This window comes from Myxine glutinosa, chromosome 4 (genome assembly GCF_964187855.1).
Source record: "Myxine glutinosa chromosome 4, kmMyxGlut1.1, whole genome shotgun sequence".
NCBI classification, from domain to species: Eukaryota; Metazoa; Chordata; class Myxini; order Myxiniformes; family Myxinidae; genus Myxine; species Myxine glutinosa.
In genome coordinates this window covers 139,832,072-139,849,754 of record NC_136264.1, presented here as the reverse complement: position 1 = coordinate 139,849,754, position 17,683 = coordinate 139,832,072, and the positions used below count along the sequence as shown (strand labels likewise).

General features: G+C 42.8%; 1 long non-coding RNA gene across 1 annotated transcript in view; it reads left to right on the top strand.

Annotated features, from left to right (window-relative positions):
• The window catches only part of LOC144891559 (uncharacterized), a 37,101-nt gene extending 19,780 nt beyond the window's left edge, over positions 1-17,321 (top strand). The window contains exon 3 of the long non-coding RNA XR_013622990.1: positions 17,084-17,321. This is a non-coding gene — a long non-coding RNA (uncharacterized LOC144891559). The remainder of the gene's footprint in view (positions 1-17,083) is intronic.
• The last annotated feature ends 362 nt before the right edge of the window (positions 17,322-17,683 follow it).

Here is a 17,683-nt window from a genome sequence, read left to right as displayed (position 1 = left end):
GCTGCGCTTATGTTATAGATGGTTGCCTGCAAAGCATCATGATCAGGTGGTCTGACGTTCTTTGCTCTTGCAGCCATTGAAATGATGGAATTTCAGGAAACATTGACACGACTCTCATCCTGATGGCCATAAGGTTTACACACAGAGGGCAGTCAAGCAGTTACCATTTCATTTGTTACTGTGGAAGATTCCCCTAATGAATAAAATGCAGCAAAAAATGTTGAGTTTTGATCAAGTTTAATTACCTTCGACCTTCCTTTGCTGTAAAATCCACTTACTGAATCACAGCTGATGAAGCAGTGAGGGCTGATGTGTGCATTAGTAATGCCATGGTGCTGCTTTATAGAAGGTAGGTAGACGGCGTGAATATTCTCACCTCTCCAGGTGTGGAAATACAGCTTGGAGCTGGAAAGACTTGAACTTAATGCAATGCTGATGAACACTCAATGACTATGTTGAGGTCACTGGATTTGGCGATGAGCTAGGATGCAAAAACATCATGGTGTCGGCTTCTTTATGGGCGCAATGCAGCTCAGTAGCAGCAATTGCTCCTTCACATGGTGAGATAGCATGACAGACTTTTGCATGAAGCACAGCTACTGCACCTCTTTCAAACTGTGCATCACACATACCTCATCTCTCAAAAGGAATTTCACAAATTGTTCTTTGTTGTAGCTGTGCCAAGTACTTTTTCCAGTTTTTGAATTGGCTGATTAAGTTTAGAGTCTGGGAGCCACTTGCCACTCTTGCATATTTTTGCTGCATGCTGGTACAAATTCCTCTTGGTGGAATGTCTGAGCCACCTTCATACACAAGGACAATCATAGAAAGACAAAAATAAAAAACTACTAAATGACTTTCCTTGAAATGCACAGCTCTGCATGTAAGATCATAAACATACAGTATGACTCTCCATAATACTCTGCACCCATAGGTCAAAATAGTATTTTGTCATACAAGGGTCTTTGGTGTTTGTCTCCAAATCCCATATTCCTAACACATCCTGCTCTGTCACCATATTACGCAATGCACTAACTATTTACAGGAATTTGGGTCCTTCTCACCCAAGAAGGGCAAGGAAGTTCTGTCCAGCCTCAACCCTGCTGTCTCACTCCGTTTGTTGTACTCCATCCCTCGCTATTCCATCTCCATGTGCTGCATGACGTCATCGCTGGGCGGGCGCCAAAGGCCTTCGTAGCCTGGCGATGACACATGCCGAAAGGGCGTACCAATTTTCACTCCGTTTGTTTTCTTTCTCGTTTGGCCGGGCAATATCTCAGCCATCCTCTCAGCTAGGAAGCTAACATTTGGGCACAATAGTGAACAAGTGTTTTGGGAAAAGGTAATTTTTTGATTAAACAATTAATTGATTAATTATTTAATTATTATCGATTTGTTAATTACTTATTTAATTTCCTTTGTAGGGGAAGTGGTGGGGGAGACTCAAGACGCCAATGGTCGGAAACAGGTTTTACAAAAGGTCTGGTTTATTAACTGGTTATTCACTTCATTCCATTACCAAATAATACCGTTTAACTCAATGGACCAGGTTAACTCTATTCGCATGGTCCTTCTCGTTCGGCCGATGTTCCTCCGCCATTCCCGTCGGGCAGAGGTTCTGAGTATGAGTGCTCTCTCTCAGCGCTGTTCACAGGGTTCCGTTCCATTCCGTAGGTCAGAGCTTCTCGTGACAAGTCTCCTGACTCATAGTTTGCTCTGGTTTTTATGGGCCTTGTCGCGCTAATCCCTTCTCCGCTAATGCCCCGAGGTCATGCATGCACCGAGTCCTGGCACCAGCTCGCTCCCCTCCTGCTGCGAGTTCCATTTACCAAACGATAGGGGGGTGCTCCAGCCTGGGGCTGTGACCAGGTGGACAAGAGATTACCATGTTCGTGCACATTCTTGGCATTCATTTCTATCTGCTTCGTTACCAGTCTTAATCAATGAGTTACCAGTGCCAATCAATAAGTTACACTGAGTTACACTTCCACACCTTTCTCATCTGGACAATATATCAGGCACCTTTCGTGCTAGGAAGCTGAAATTTGGACATGACAGTGACCAAGTGATTTGGCTATAAAGGATATTTTTGCTTTATTGATTAATTATATAATTTTTTGATGAATTAACTAATTACTTAATTTTCAAAAAGTTACTGATTCGGATGAAGCAGTGGTGGTTTAGTTAGGTACGCTATCAGCCAATTGATTAAGAAATTAATTATTTAACGATTATTTATTTATTTTAATGAAGCAATTAATTAATTATTTTACACCGCTCCCTCCCAAAACCATCTCCATGCGCTGCATGCGCTGCATATATATTGTTGCAGTTTTGAAATAAAGGTTAATTCCCCCTCTTAGTTAGTTACACCACAACATGAAGCCTCGCGATAGTTCAGTTATTTCTTAGTAAATATAAGCGTAGTCCTTTCCTGTGTTTAGTTTTGCGTTGAGTAGGCCAGTGAATAATATGACTCTCGCGGGGAAAATGGCCTTAAAACGATCATTCATTCATTCATTCAGGCCAGTGAGATTAGGTGTTCTTTTGGCGCTTTGCTTTGATGCTTTTGGTTTGGCGCTGAAAAGTCACGCGGCAGGCCTGAACAAGTTTACCGAGGCCGAAGGTACGAGCTGCAGGGGGAGTGGCCGGTAAGCAACAAGCCGCCAATCAGGGCTCGAGGGGAGTGGCTTACCACTGCGGCAGGAGGCGGGGCTTGGAACATTCGGGTAAGATCGGGGAGGTGCCATATAAGGTCCTGCCCCGAGCCCATTAACCAGAACGGACGGCACGGGAGATTGCATGAGAACAGCAGCAGGACGCGCGTGAGCACACGAGAACTCAAAAGGCAGACAAGAACGCGAGTTTAGCTGCAGAACGAATTGAATTGCCTATTGTACACGAACGTTCACCCGTTCTCCGTGCTCTGCGCTGTATTAATCACGCGCTGGAAAGGACGATCCGCGATTTCCTCCTGCCTGCCTTTGCCTGCATACGTGCCGCGAGGATTTCCTCCTGCCTGCCTTCGCCTGGATACGTGCCGTGAACATCGGAGAGCCACGCCGGGCGAGCTGCCCCGGGGCGACAGACGGCAAAGCGCGCTTGGCGCGCGAACCTGCTCTTCTTCCATTACCCCATGTGAGTTGTCTAGCCCATTTGTACTAGCCCATTTGTCTGGGGATATGTTAAACTGATTAAGCTCTGCTCTGTGTCCCTTTCCTTTCATTCTGATCATTGTACATAAATAATAAATCGTGTTCTTCCTCTGATTTGACCGTCCTGTCTCTTCTATCCATTGGCTTCGCATGGTACGAATAAAACCTTTTATTGAACTTGTTTTAAATTATGTGTAGTGAGGTGTAATCGTCCCAAATTTCCAGTCTGCACATACCCCTCCCCTATGTATGTGCTGAGGGGTTATTTCTTGAAAAAAAAACATTCAACCTAAATTGCCTATAAAAATGTAATATCACAAACACAACAAATACATTTGTGCAAAGTAATTGTTTGTATTATGATTGGTGTAAATCATGACAACACAACAACTCAGGTACAGTCATTATCCTCAGCTAAAATAAGCCCGTTCCTCAGTAACGATGCGTGGTGAGGCGAGTGCAGCGAGCCGAGCCAAGCTAGTATGTATATATAATGTTGCGGATCTCAGTGCCGGCCGTCTCCCCTTACCAAGGGGGGATTAGTCCCCTTGTCTTTGACTGAGCAGGCGCGACCCGAGGCCTATGACGTCCTTTCCGGACAGTTCTAAATAGGGTTGTAGGACCAGATTCGCTATTACCTAAGTACTAGCGCTGCCCTGAAACGAGGAGCTAAGCCTCGCACGGATCACGTGTGTTGGTGGATACGCCGAGCGGTAGCGAACACGCGATCTGTGCCGTTATCAATTACTAGACCCCGATCCAAGCGGTTCTTATTCGTGCCACGCTTACCCAATGATGGAAAACACGAAGGCGATCGAATTGGAAGAAAGAACAAGGTTTATTTACACTATTCACAATGATGAGAAGAAGAAGAGACACAGTGCAGCCTTAAAAACAGTCTTAACTTACTCCTAGGACAAACGGGCCCGTCTCACACACCGACACTCACACGGGGATTGCAGACGAAGGTCAGCACGTCCAGGGATGGAGGGCATGGCCACGGATGGTCAGCTCTCTCCGGTCCACATCTCGTACCGCGACGATGGATCCCGTAGCAGGCAGCAGGAGCTCTCCGCGTGTCGGTTTGCACACACGGGATAATATGGGGCGAACGGTAGGGTCTGGGCTCTGGCGGTTAATACTGGCGGCTATTGCCGCATTCACTCGCGTGGCTGCGTACGTAATAGGCGAACGTAACAATGCATACGTAACAGTTCAATAGCCTCGAAGCGCTAACACAATGAAGTGCTCTCAATGCGCTCTTCAATTCCTTCAAGCAAGTCTTCCCGCACGAGTCCTCCGAGTCCTTTGACAAAGCGCAATTCCTTCAATTCCTCTGACAAAGCGCAATTCCTTCAAGTCCTCTGACAAAGCGCAATTCCTTCAAGTCCTCTGACAAAGCGCAATTCCTTCAAGTCCTCTGCAAAGCGCAATTCCTTCAAGTCCTCTGACAAAGCGCAATTCCTTCAAGTCCTCGGACAAAGCGCAATTCCTTCAAGTCCTCTGACAAAGCGCAATTCCTTCAAGTCCTCTGACAAAGCGCAATTCCTTCAAGTCCTCTGACAAAGCGCAATTCCTTCAAGTCCTCTGACAAAGCGCAATTCCTTCAAGTCCTCTTGGTAAGTCCTGTTTAAGGGCTTTGTGCGGTGACTTTTATAGGCCCGCCCCACGAACCTTCTAGCACTTGCTAGACGCGCCTTACCACGCCATGCCTTTAGAGCCCTGGTTGGCTGGTGGCCCTTACAGTCATCGCCTCTGATGCGCTCCTTGACACTGCCCCACCTCGACCCCGCGCTCCTCTCTCTTCTCAGGCCTACCTCGTGTCACTTGACTAGTAAGCGAACAAAGGGCAGCGAATGCTGCTGGCAGCCAAAGCGTAACAAACTGCTGCGGGTAGCCCAAAGCGTAACAAATTGAGGGATCAGCCAAATGGGGCGCGGGATCAATTATGCCCATAGGTGGAATTGGAGGGTGGACGCAAAATGAAAGGACCTAAGCTCATGTCTATACACAATGCAGATATTACAAGGGGAAATTGCCTATACTTACACATACTATGACATAACTAATACTCGAAGGTGGCCTACGTGTTGCTCGTGGACGATGGGGGGGGGGGGGGGGGGGCAAACCTTTAGCCTTTAATGATGTCATATGTACAAATCTCAAAACCGTAGCAATATGTATGTGTATATATATATATATATATATATATATATATATATATATATATATATATATATATATATATATATATATATATATATATGTATGTATGTATGTATGTGTAATGCGGATGTCATAAGCAATGCATCATACCTTGATGTTTTATATGTTCAACAAGAGATGCAATGTATGTCTTTCGAATAGAATGTCAGCAGTTTATGTTGCGGATATAGGATAATGCCAATACTATTTTAAAGCTCTTCCATTTTATTTATGTATTTGTAATTACATTGCACATTATTTGCAACAAAGGAAACATTTACGATCCAAGTACTGATTTCAGTAGGTTAAGTAGTGAAGGTGAAAGGAGTGTTTAGTTTGGAGGTTTATGACCTTGTGAGTGCAGTTCATGTGAGTCCAGTGAGCATTCAATCAGAGTGGGTGCAGCAGGATAGGAGGTCAGATATGTTTTTTCACCTTATTACAGCTTACAATGGAGCGTGTCTATTATGAGCAGAAAACAAGCTTGAAGGAGAATCTTCCCCAACCCCACAAAAAAAAAAAAATCAACAGATTTAACCAAATCATTGCAGTGCCAATTTGGTGCTCGATTCTGTAATAATAGCTGATAATGACAGTTATTGCAGACTTTGCAGAGGCTGTGCAAGTTAAGCAATAATAGTGTATTTTTATGTCAATGTAGATCACTGATAGTTAAAGCTAATTTACATCAGTTTTATCTTTTTTTTTTACTGGCATGGTTAATGGTTATGTAACCGATGTAGATTCAGGTTCCGCAAAATGACTGAAGTTGTTCAAAAAAATCCTTCCACTTCCACCACCCATTTCAGAAGATTCAATATCTGCAAGAAAACATGCAACTACATTGCTATACACACAACAATCATTGAACAGGTGAGACTCACAAATAAGTGGCCTGACATAAAGCAGCCCGGCTTTCTTACGGCTTAGCACTGTTGTCGATTGTACATTGAAACATTGCCATTGACAGCAGGGAATAAATCTTTATGGGCGACAAGCACCATCCACCCTGCATGGATTGGCAGTTACTGAGGTGAGAGCAATTCTATGGCAGGTAGGCAGGGCTAAGAGAGCGCACAGGTTGTTAAGGGCAGCCTTGCTGGCAAAATTTGCTGTCATACATCATTATAGCCAGAATGGCTTTGGCACAGTCGGGAACCCATGCTATCAGATGAGTCGCTCATCTCACGTGACTTCCTTGCACAGCTGGAAGCCAATGCTGTCAGATGACTCGCTCATCTCACATGACTTCCTCAGCACCATGAAATGTCTAGCTTCTCGCTATTCTGGCAGAATGATGTGATTTCCCTCTGCAATTTAATATATTCATCGCACTATAATGACCTGCTCACACTGCAGTCTTTAAAACTCACTGTAGAAAGACAAAAAACAAAACAAAAAAAACCCCAGATCTGCTGCATGCACTGTCGATGTCCTTAAGATGTCCTGTCCTGTCCAGCCTTTCGAACATTTTCATTTCTCTGTCCACAACTTAGGAACTCTACTGGACTTGATGAAAATTTCTGAAAATTTCCAAGGATGATTGAGATGAATGTCTGGCTTTATCATAAAGCAGATAAAGAATGAAGAAATAGTCTTGTTCATGAAGGCTCGTGTCGATCTGCGTTGGCGGACAAGTAGAGCGATGGATGGAATCAACAGGAAGTTGATTGAGGTATGCTAACCACTATGAGAAGCAAGTAAAAGTTGACATTTATGGCATTAACCCTTCGTTGAAGAAAAAGGACATAGTCTTTTGCAATAACAATCTCGTCGTCGTCGGAGTAATTTCCTTTTACCACAATGAAGGGGTTAATGCCCAAAACATCAGCTTTTCCTTGCTTCCCACAGGCAGTTGGCATACCTCGATAAATGTTCTGTTGATTCAATCCATTTATTCTAAAGTCACTGCTAATTATATTAACACTCATTAAAAGGATGTCTTGACAGTGACAGCAAGACATAATAAACGAACAAAACTTAGAAGGTGTTCAAGTTGTAAACAGTAGACCTGTGACAGGTGGGCATACTTAATGTTTTCTGACAAATGCTGTTACATTCTGGAGTTCAGAGATTGCAGGGTAAAAGTTGAGACCCATAGAAAACTGTACTTTACAGTAGAAGGAGCAACACTTGATTGATGTAGTGGAAGGTTGCTGATGGTGTGAGCTGGCATAACTACATGGATGTAAACGGAGCTGATCATAACCATAAAGAAAAATTGAATTCCGTCACTTCACCGACGGATTTAATCAAAAGACAGCATGGTGTACTTCACACACATATTGCATGTCTATCTGCGAATGTGGATGAGGATGTAAAACGAAGTGAAACATGCAAAATAATACATTTTACTCCATGTACTTTTATATATTTTTTTCTATTGCTTCTGTTACGTGTTACTCCCTGACCTCCTGGTCTCGGTATACCTCCGAACCCCGGGAGGAGCCACGGCAGAAAAAATATGTTATTCCATGTCGAAATCAATCTGGAAACCACACCAAGAGTTATCAACAAACCAATAATATATTAAAAATCACACAGGGATAACGATGCAACAATTATAGCAAACCACAATACAATCAATATCTCAAGATGGTACCATCTGTTAAAGTAATAAAACTCACTGCGTTCCCAGTGAATATGACAGAACACTCCTCAATGTCTCTATAACTCAAAGGTGATCCTGGTGAAGAGGCGAAGAAGCGATGAGGCGAGTAAGGAGGTGCAGGCAGGGCATGGACCGTCACGTGGTCCTAACCAACATCAAACTGGCGGCGGAAAGGTTAAATCCCAAAGGCGCGATCCAGACGTGCACGTTCGCAGTTCAATCAGCGAACTGCAACATATTCTTCAAATAGTGCAGCAGATAAACACAAAAATTGTGCATTTTATGAGAAAAGCATGAAAATTTTAACATAGTTAGTGCATACCATAAGGTTTATTTTCAGATGTGGAGGGAAGTCAGATTTGACCTCTGAGGACCGTGAGAGGTCAAATCCAATATGGCCACCAGTCCACCGGGTCTAATGTTCAAACGTGCTTAATTTTGGAACCAAACAGTGTAGAAAAACATTTTAGGTGTTATTTCCAACTAAATTGGGGATGCCCATTCATTTGGTGATACTTTTGAGATCGCCAGATCTCAAGGACATGCATTTAGGTCAAGGTCAAAGTCAAATTAGGTTAAATATCTATTTTTTATGATACTGCAGTTGGAACTGCTATTGGAAAAAGTTCATTTGAACTTTTAAAACTTTTTTTTTTTTTTTTTTTTATGGTACAGGGATAGGTACAGAACACCCAAAGACCAGAAATGATGAAAAAAAGTGTTTACACTGCAAGGAATGATGCAATGACCTCTGAAAAAATAACTGTAGTTAACCAAGTATGTCCACAAAAGCTTACATTAAATCAAGTGCAATGATGAAAATTGGTAATGATCAAAATCTAACAGTCTCCAGAACAGAAGCACAGTGCAGTGCACTTGAGTGCAGCTTTGGCACACTTGCAGCGTCCAGTGCATCCTTTCTTGCAGCGACTGGATCAATTCATGGCACGACTTTGATGCTTCAGGGAGAGTGGTCCAAAGAGGCTGCCACCCAGTTGTTTCCTTTATCCAGTCCCAGCCAGATGGCTCTGGCATCTCTGGATCCATGACCAATGCCTGGTTCCAACAGTTGGCCTGGTAGCAAGTGCGCTTGATGTGCTGCTTCAGTGCTGCCTGGGTTGGAGGAATGTTCTCTAGACTTCTAGACTTCTGTGTGAAGAGCTGCTTCCTGGCATCATTCACTTCCGTGCTCTCACTGGTTCGGTCGTACATCAGTAACATTGATCCTTCACTGACCTCACTTGGCATGCATAGGAGTTCATTGAAAGCATCATTCACCTCTGGGAAAGACTTCCAAGTTTCCAAGGCAGTCTTCTTTCCTCTGCCAGCAAATACAGATACAGTGTCACACCTGGTGAAAGCGTGAAGGACTGGGAGAGTCAGACACTGTGTTGGATTCATTGTGGCAACCATTTCGTGAACAGCTATGTACCGAAAGCTTGACCCGACACCAAAGGCAACCCACAGCTCATCAGGAGCTGTCTTGCTGAATGAAGCCACAGCCAGTCCCACCACATCAGTATCAACGGTACGTATGGTCACCTTCTTACACCCCTTTTGCACAGCATCTGCCACATGCAGAAGTAGACGAGTGTCGGCCTCCTCTTGCGAACATGGGGCAAGGCGGGCCAAGTATGACTCAGCAGGAGAGCAGAGAACTCCACTTCCATCTGTTGCATACAGTTCCTTGCCCGCTGCTAGAGGAAGATGAACAGCTTCACGTGAAAGGAAAGCAAACAATTCGGTTTTGTTCTCATCGACTCGAAGGAAGTCCTTCCAGTTCTTGGCATCACAGTAGAAGGAGTCACCCTTTTCCTGGTGCCCTTTCCCCTCTTCTGTCTTGTTGAGGCTTTCAGGCTGGCAGGTAGGTATACATCCCAGACAAGGTCAATGCGGCTGCTTTTCTCAAGTTGAGCAGAGATGTATGGTGCAAACACTCTTTCTCCATGCTCTTGAAATGTTCTTGATGTTCCAGGATTTAGGATTTGAACCACAGCTGCACCATCGAGAATTGTTGCATCAGTCACAGGCGTACTGTTGTTTTCGAGCAGATCTGATTCCAGGCAGCGAAGTAGATCTGCTTTAACACCAATCTGCATTTTTCCTCCAGTTGAAAGAGCTGGCGGGGCTGCCTGGTTTTCACGGGAGAAGAATTGTCAATGTCTTCATCGCGTGTTTGACAGGAGATGTACAGCCTCGAAAAGAGACCACAGTCACTCTTCAGTGCTGCGAGCTGTGTCTACTGTTTTGACTTAATCTTGACCGGTGGCCTACTGAACAGTAGTTAGTGCATACCATTAGGTTTATTTTAAGATATCTGCATACTTGGGATACTTCATTCTTGACCTTGTTTTTTTGTCAGTTTTGACCTTGACCTTGACCTAAATGCATTTCCTTCAATTCTGGCGATCTCAAAAGTATCACCAAATGAAGGGCCATCCCCAATTTAGATGGAAATGATACCTTAAATGTTTTTCTATGCTGTTTGGTTCCAAAATTAAGCGCGTTTGAACATTACCCCTGGGGAACTGGTGGCCATCTTGTATTTGACCTCTCACGGTCCTCAGAGGTCAAATCTGACTTCCCTCCACATCTGAAAATAAACCTTATGGTATATACTAACTATGTTAGAAATTTCATGCTTTTCTCAAAAAATGCACAATTTGTTAAAATATGAGAGCTTATCCGCTGTACTAAAACGCCGCTTTCGCGCACACACATCCCCGGCAGACGACCGGAGGGTGAGAAAAGTTGACGCTTTACAAAACCTTTTTTCGGTGAACGCAGCGCGCGATGCAAAATGGTGGACGGCTCTTACTCGAGCCGACACCTCTAGGCGAGGGTTCTCCGGAACCTCAATGCCTATACCTGACTAAGCAGGTTTCTCAATCCTACTGCGATAACCCCGATCACAGGAAATTCCTTTCAAGGACTCAAAGTTCACTCGCGACGTTAGCTCAACCACACTCTGTACGGACCTTCGAGACACGCCTTTTTTCTTCCTCCTCACGCCTTCTTCTTCTCTATCCTCGTCTTCCGGTGCTCGATCCTGTTTCCTGTCTCGTTTTTTCCATGAGCGCTTTTAACCTTTTAACCACAATAACCATTTCCCTTAAACAACAATAACCATAATCGCCGTTTCCTTCAAACCCCAATAATAATAATAATAATAATAATACATAACCAGGAATGTTTCAAGTGGATGGAAACCACAACCACGGAAGGGCCGAATCCGTAACACTTCTAGTATTACTATATATAATTTTGTGTGCTCCTTCTGTGTCCTTCTAAAAGGTTCCTACTACAACAATACAAACAACAGGCATTTCAAGGCCATTTTCCCTGCAAGAGCGGGGGTTAGCCTTGCGGTCCCCATGACAATGTTCTCCATTTTGCCCTATTTTCTACATCTCCCCTTGCTAACCCCCTTGCCTGCATTTCTTCTTCCACCATCTTTAGCCAAGTCTTTCTCGGTATTCCCCGTCCTCTACTTCCTTCTACATTCATTTCCATCACTCTTCTCAACCAGTCACTTTCATCCTTCCTCAACACATGACCAAACCATCTCAACCTGTTTCTCTTCACAGCATCAATCACAGGCTCTATTCCCATCATCTTTCGCAATTCATCATTTGTCTTCCTCTCTCTCAACGATACTCCGCACATCCACCGAACCATTTGCATTTCCACCCTTTCCAGCCGTCGTTGCTGCTCTACATTCATTACCCATACTGTCATAGAAAAATTAATGTTGCCATGGAACTATTACATTCTCACTTTCCTGCTTCTTTTTCAATCCTGGAAAGATGGCCTTTTAAAGCAGGCATGTTTATGATTAAAGCCTCATCTCCTCTTCCTGTTCAGGCTGGAGTTCCCCAAGGCAGTGTTCTAGGCCCCGTGCTTTTTCTGGTCTTCATCAATGATCTCTCTGACTCTCTCGAAAATCCTCTCTATCTCTTTGCTGATGACTCCACTCTCTGCCGCTCCATTCCTATTCCCTCAGATCGGCAGTCTGCTGCCTCCTCACTCTCTGAAGACCTGGACAAAATCACAGACTGGTCAAACAAGTGGAACATGTCTTTCAATCCTGACAAATCTCACACTCTTACTATGTCTCTCCGAAAAGATCGACTGGACAACCCTCCCATCTACTTTCTCAACAATCCTCTCCAAGAAGTTCTGTCGCTCAAGATTTTGGGTCTCACTATCTGCCATGATCTTTCTTGGGAAAACCACATTTCCAAGCTGGCCTCCAAAGCCAGTCGCCGACTGGGCATCCTCCGTCGTGCGAAGTCCTTCCTCGGCACACCTGAGCTCCTCACCACATACAAGGCTTTCATCCGTAGCTCAATGGAATACTGTTCTCCCCTATGGGCCGGTGCTCCTGCCTCACACCTAGCTCGGCTTCACGCTGTTGAAACCAAAGCTTTCAGAATTATTGGAATCTCCCGCGATGAAGCTATCTCTGAGGGCCTTTCACTCACTCACCGCAGGCAGGTAGGTGGTCTTTCTGTCTTCTACCGACTCCTCTCCGGCCTTGCACCCCCAGCTCTCTCTGTGCTCTGTCCCCCAAATATTCCTACAGGTCGCACAAGATCTGCCAGCAACCCTCTGATGGTTAAACTGCCGAAATCTCGGCTCTCTGCTCACCTTCACTCTTTCATTCCTCTTTTCTCCTGCCTCTGGAACAAACTCCCTCACTCCCTTCAATCCCACTCCTCCCTCCAGGTCTTTAAAACAGCTGTTCACCACCATCTCTTATCTTCCCCCATCCAAAACCTTGATCTTTTCTACCCCCGCTAATTCACCCCAGATCCACCTTGTTTGACATTCCAACTTCTTTCCTGGAAGTCCTGGCAGTGTCCATATGTTTTATACCTCTCCCACCGCCCCCTTCCCATGCCCCCCCCCCCCCCCAAAGCCCTCGCCCTCTCTCAGATCTCTCGATGTCTCCATGTCTCTCGGTCCCTGCTCTCAAATGTTGTGTTTGTGTCCTTCCCTCTCTCTCCCCATCTTGTCTACCGCTCCCGATGTTATATGTTTTATGTGTCGGTTTGTCTTTCTGTGTGATTAATGTTCGCTCTTTCACGAGCCTCGATCTTGTATTTAAAAAAAAAAAAAAAAAAAAAACCCATTAATATTTGTTGCAAGTAAATCGATTATTAGCTTTCAAACGCTTCCATTTTTATTACTCTACAACAGCAGGAACTCTTTAGACTGAAGCGTGACATACAGACGGACGGACGGATGCTTATCCTTTTAGTAATTTACCGGGTCGACATCCCTCAATCAGTCATCATGCTGTTCACACAATCAATGGCAGCATTGAATTTTACACGATGACAACACAGGCCCGAGCTCAACTTTGTTGACTTATTTCTGAAGATAGAGGATATTCAAACCTTGATTAAATTTTGATAAAGAGAATCTCTCATATCTGAGCATGGGTAATCGACAAGAAAAAACATCATCAAACAAGCAACACAAAAAAAAACAAGGGCAATACTGAGAAATGTGACAATAGCTTTAAATGGTACACATTAACAGCTACAGGTACCATTGTTGCCATGGACTATTAAAGCTTTTTACCCCACACGTGAAAAGCAAAAAGTGGGATTCAGCAATTGGTTCACTTTGTATGTCTGTCTGTCTGTCTGTCTGTCTCTGTCAACAGATGTCGGTCTGTGATCTGCATGATCTGATACTACCTAATATTAATTAAAGTACATATTTTGAATACTGTAGAACATGAATCGGAACATGAATATCGCAACGGAAACATGCAACTTAGCAGTACTTTAGCTCTGAAATTGGCAAAATGTACGGAATGTCCTCCCGATTGCACATGCACGTAGAGGAGTAAGGTCCTTTTTAATTAGTCTGTCTGCCTCTCTGGCATTCAAGCAAAAGTGAAAATCATTCCAAACAGGAAACTGAATGTTTTTAGAGATGTCATAAAGGACACAAACAACAGCAGGAATAACTAATTTTACACCATCTGTTAAATAAGGTGGTGTAAAAGATGGTGTAAAAGATGGTGCATCAACAGCAGTAAAGTTCTGATTTTTTTTTTTCCCCAAAGCCTATAAAACTTTTATTTTATTTGAATTGAATTACATAATTGAACACTTTAGAGCACAACGCCTTGTTGGCCCTTTTAAAAACCTTCCATTTCGCAGTACTTGGAAACATATTCATGCCGTCTCATGCCCTGAGGGCAGAGTAACTGTGAGTTCAGCATTCAGACAAATATGGTGGCAGCTCACATACTGTTACACTGTTATTCAAAGTTCACCAACAAAACTAATATTGATGGTGCTGCAGGATGCAAAACAAAAGTTGGAAAGACCGTTCCCATGTCCTTTTCTCAAGATTGTGTGTGGGGGGGGGGGGGGGGGGGGTCAGGGGGGGTGTTCCATGAACTCTAGTTTGATTATGAAAGCATATACACTACTCACAATAAGTTAGAGATATTGTGGGAGTGAGTTTATTTATTTTTTATAGGGTTTAGGGTATTGAAATGAAGAATGCTGTGTTTTTTACACTCATTAATAACCATAGAGTTAGGGCCAACAACTTTTTTCAACATAATTAATACACAAAATCAACCACACCGAAGAACCTGCCAATATCCCTAACTTATTGTGTGTGAGTAGTGTACAAGCACAAAAAGGACATGCATAGGAATTCATAGGAAAATATGAAGATAAATAGGAAATAAATAAATCATACACCAATAATATGCAGTGCAATGCATGGTGGAAGAAGAATCCTCAAATTACGAGAGAGGGCCAGGGAAACAACAGGTCGTTGGTAGGATAGTGTAATATTAACCTATCGGTCACAGTTTCCTCATTTTGAACACGAGATTTTAGGTGGGTTTTAAGGCAATGATGGTAATTTCTATAAAACGGTTTTACCACACATGGAGATGACGTAACAAACTTTTGGATACTGCAGTAAACCTATATGATGCAGTGAAAAGAGGATGGCCCATGCCAATGCAGAGAGACTAAAGCACTGGGTTCATCTTAATTAAGTTATTGATACTTTGATTCAAACACAGACTTTTTGTTTCAAATGTTGCAGCCATTTAACGACCAGTGGTATCGTTTATCTTGGCTTATATGCTGTGTGAACTGTGCTGCACATGGGCTGTGACCTGCATCATCGCAAAAAAACACAATAATGCTTAAATATCATGCATAATATTTTGACAAAAATAAATTAAGAAATGTATTTATCATTATTAGATTTGTTTTATCAAACAAAAATAAATAACATGCATTATAAATTAATTGAAGAAAAATGCTTATTTTTTGAAAAAAATAAATGTAAAAATTAATGGGGAGAACATCATTGTAGAGTCAACAAATACAGTATCTCCAATCCACCGAAATCCCTCAACACACACTGGAGCTTATGAGGGTTCAAATGTCATTAAAAGCATCTAAAGTGCAAATGAAATGTCTTTAATTTTCATGCAAGTTCAAAATGCACTTATTTTTTACACTTAAAATACAAATACATTTGTTTTTAAAAATGTTTATTATAGAACGCAATTACTATTTGTGTCTATGTTGTTGACTTTTATATTATTATTTAAATATAAAGCAAATCCATCTTTTCAAATGACTATTATATGTTATACAACAGATATATACTAAGTTTAAATTAATCACAGCACATATATTTAGAAAAGTGCATGGGCTGAGCTATGTTGGTACCTTGGTGGCTACCTCAGGGGATGCAAGCAGGCGTAAGATACAAGGGATCACCATCTTCACTGTTGGTATCATTGACCTTATGCATTGTCAGCAGCTTCCTCAAAGGGCTCGCAGATGCCTCATTAGTACAGAAGGCAGCACATTAGTCTCATAATCTCAAGGTCGTGAGTTCTTCACAAAGGGCAGCAGCTTCCACCCTCCGAAACACCACCACCACAGTGTTACCCAGTTTAGATGGAGATTCAGGGATGCAGGTATGGCACAGGTGTGATGGGCCGAGCAGCCTCCTTCTGTAATTGGGTTTCCATGTGGGTCCTTGTGGGTGTGTCGACAAGGTCAGCGAACACATTGCACTTAAGGGAGGTAAGGCAGGCTGTGTCTTGGGTCTAACGCTTGGTCTGGCATGTAAAGCCTACTTTAAGAGGCTGCGGATCATTTTCTGTTCTGAATGCCAGCAACCAAGTACGTGTAGAAAACGGCACATGGGCGTGACCTTCCAATATTTCACCTGCTGCACTCGACCTGCAAAAGTGGGCCACAAAGGAGGCAGCTTTAGCAATAATCTTCTTACTGTGAAGAATCTTCAAGGCCATATTAGACGACAAGCTACAGCAAAGCATCACTGGTATTCCATAAGGAAACTAGAATGGCACTCAGTAGACAGCATACCTCCACCTGGTTGGCCATATCATATATCTTACTATAATTCACCAAATCGTTGATGTAAGGGAGAACTATGCCACCACTTATTGCACAAAATATTAAAATGATGTTATCAGCAAGTTGATGGCCAGTAAGTCTCTGACAGACCAAGAGCACTGACTTCAGGGCATCTACCTGTTCAACCACAAGTTATTGGTAAGGTAGACTGACTGGATTAAGTTGGTAATGTGCTCGACATTATTGTTCAGTCGGAGCATAGTGCTGAACAGATTATGGATGAAGAACTTGAGGTTGGCGACCACGTATGTATGGCGAAACAGTGTCTATAAAGTCATGGAAGAACTGGATTTAAGCAAAGGATATGGGTAGAAGGTTGCTAGCCACTAGTGAGAATACAAGAGCTCCATATATCTTAATCTAGCAAGCATCCTTTGGGTCCATCTTCAGAGAGGCTAGAGGCCGGGCTGGGTTATGGAGAAACTGCAGGATGCTTCCTCTGCAAAAATATAAGTTAATGTGACAATAAATACAAAGCTATAAACTGTAATATTGTATCACCAAAATTAATGGTCATAAAAAGCAGAAAAATAATAGTGCATAATTATACATTCGTATGTCTCGTACATTGTGATGAAATGATTCCGATACACATTTCAAATATAAATCTAATAATTATATCTTACTATAATTCACCAAATGTCTGTCTGTCTGTCTGTTCCCAGGTACTGCAAAAACGGCTGAACCGATAGCAACGAAATTTTGGGTGGGTATTCCTGGGACTCCCTGGAGTAAAATAGGCGATATTATTTTTCCAATTTTCCAGTTTTTCCAAACACGATGGAATAATATTTACCGATATGAACAGTGATGTGGCTTTTATTGAAATTCGACAAATACTGTTTAGATTTTGATGATTTGCGTGTGATATGATTTAACGGATGTTTATATAAATCGTTTAAAATAAAAGAAAACCTTCAATTTCTGATATTTTGCCTTTTCATTTGGGCCTCCCAATTGAAGCCCCGCCCGTAGGGTGGGTACCATTGCTAGTTGTAATAATGTAACTTAGCTTTACACGGTTGAGTGGGTTTAGTGGTAGTTGTAGAACCTTCCATGAAGAAATAAAAATGTAAATGATTGAATGTAACCAAATACTTGGACATGGTGCTTGGCAAACAGTCATCAACACTCAACATTGTGAATACTGAATGACTCCTGCCATTTTGAAGGTATCTTATATGCCTCATTTTCATGGACCTATGCAACTATAAAGCCAGAAAATCCAAACAAATATCAGGTTGCATTTTGGGGTAGCTGGGGAA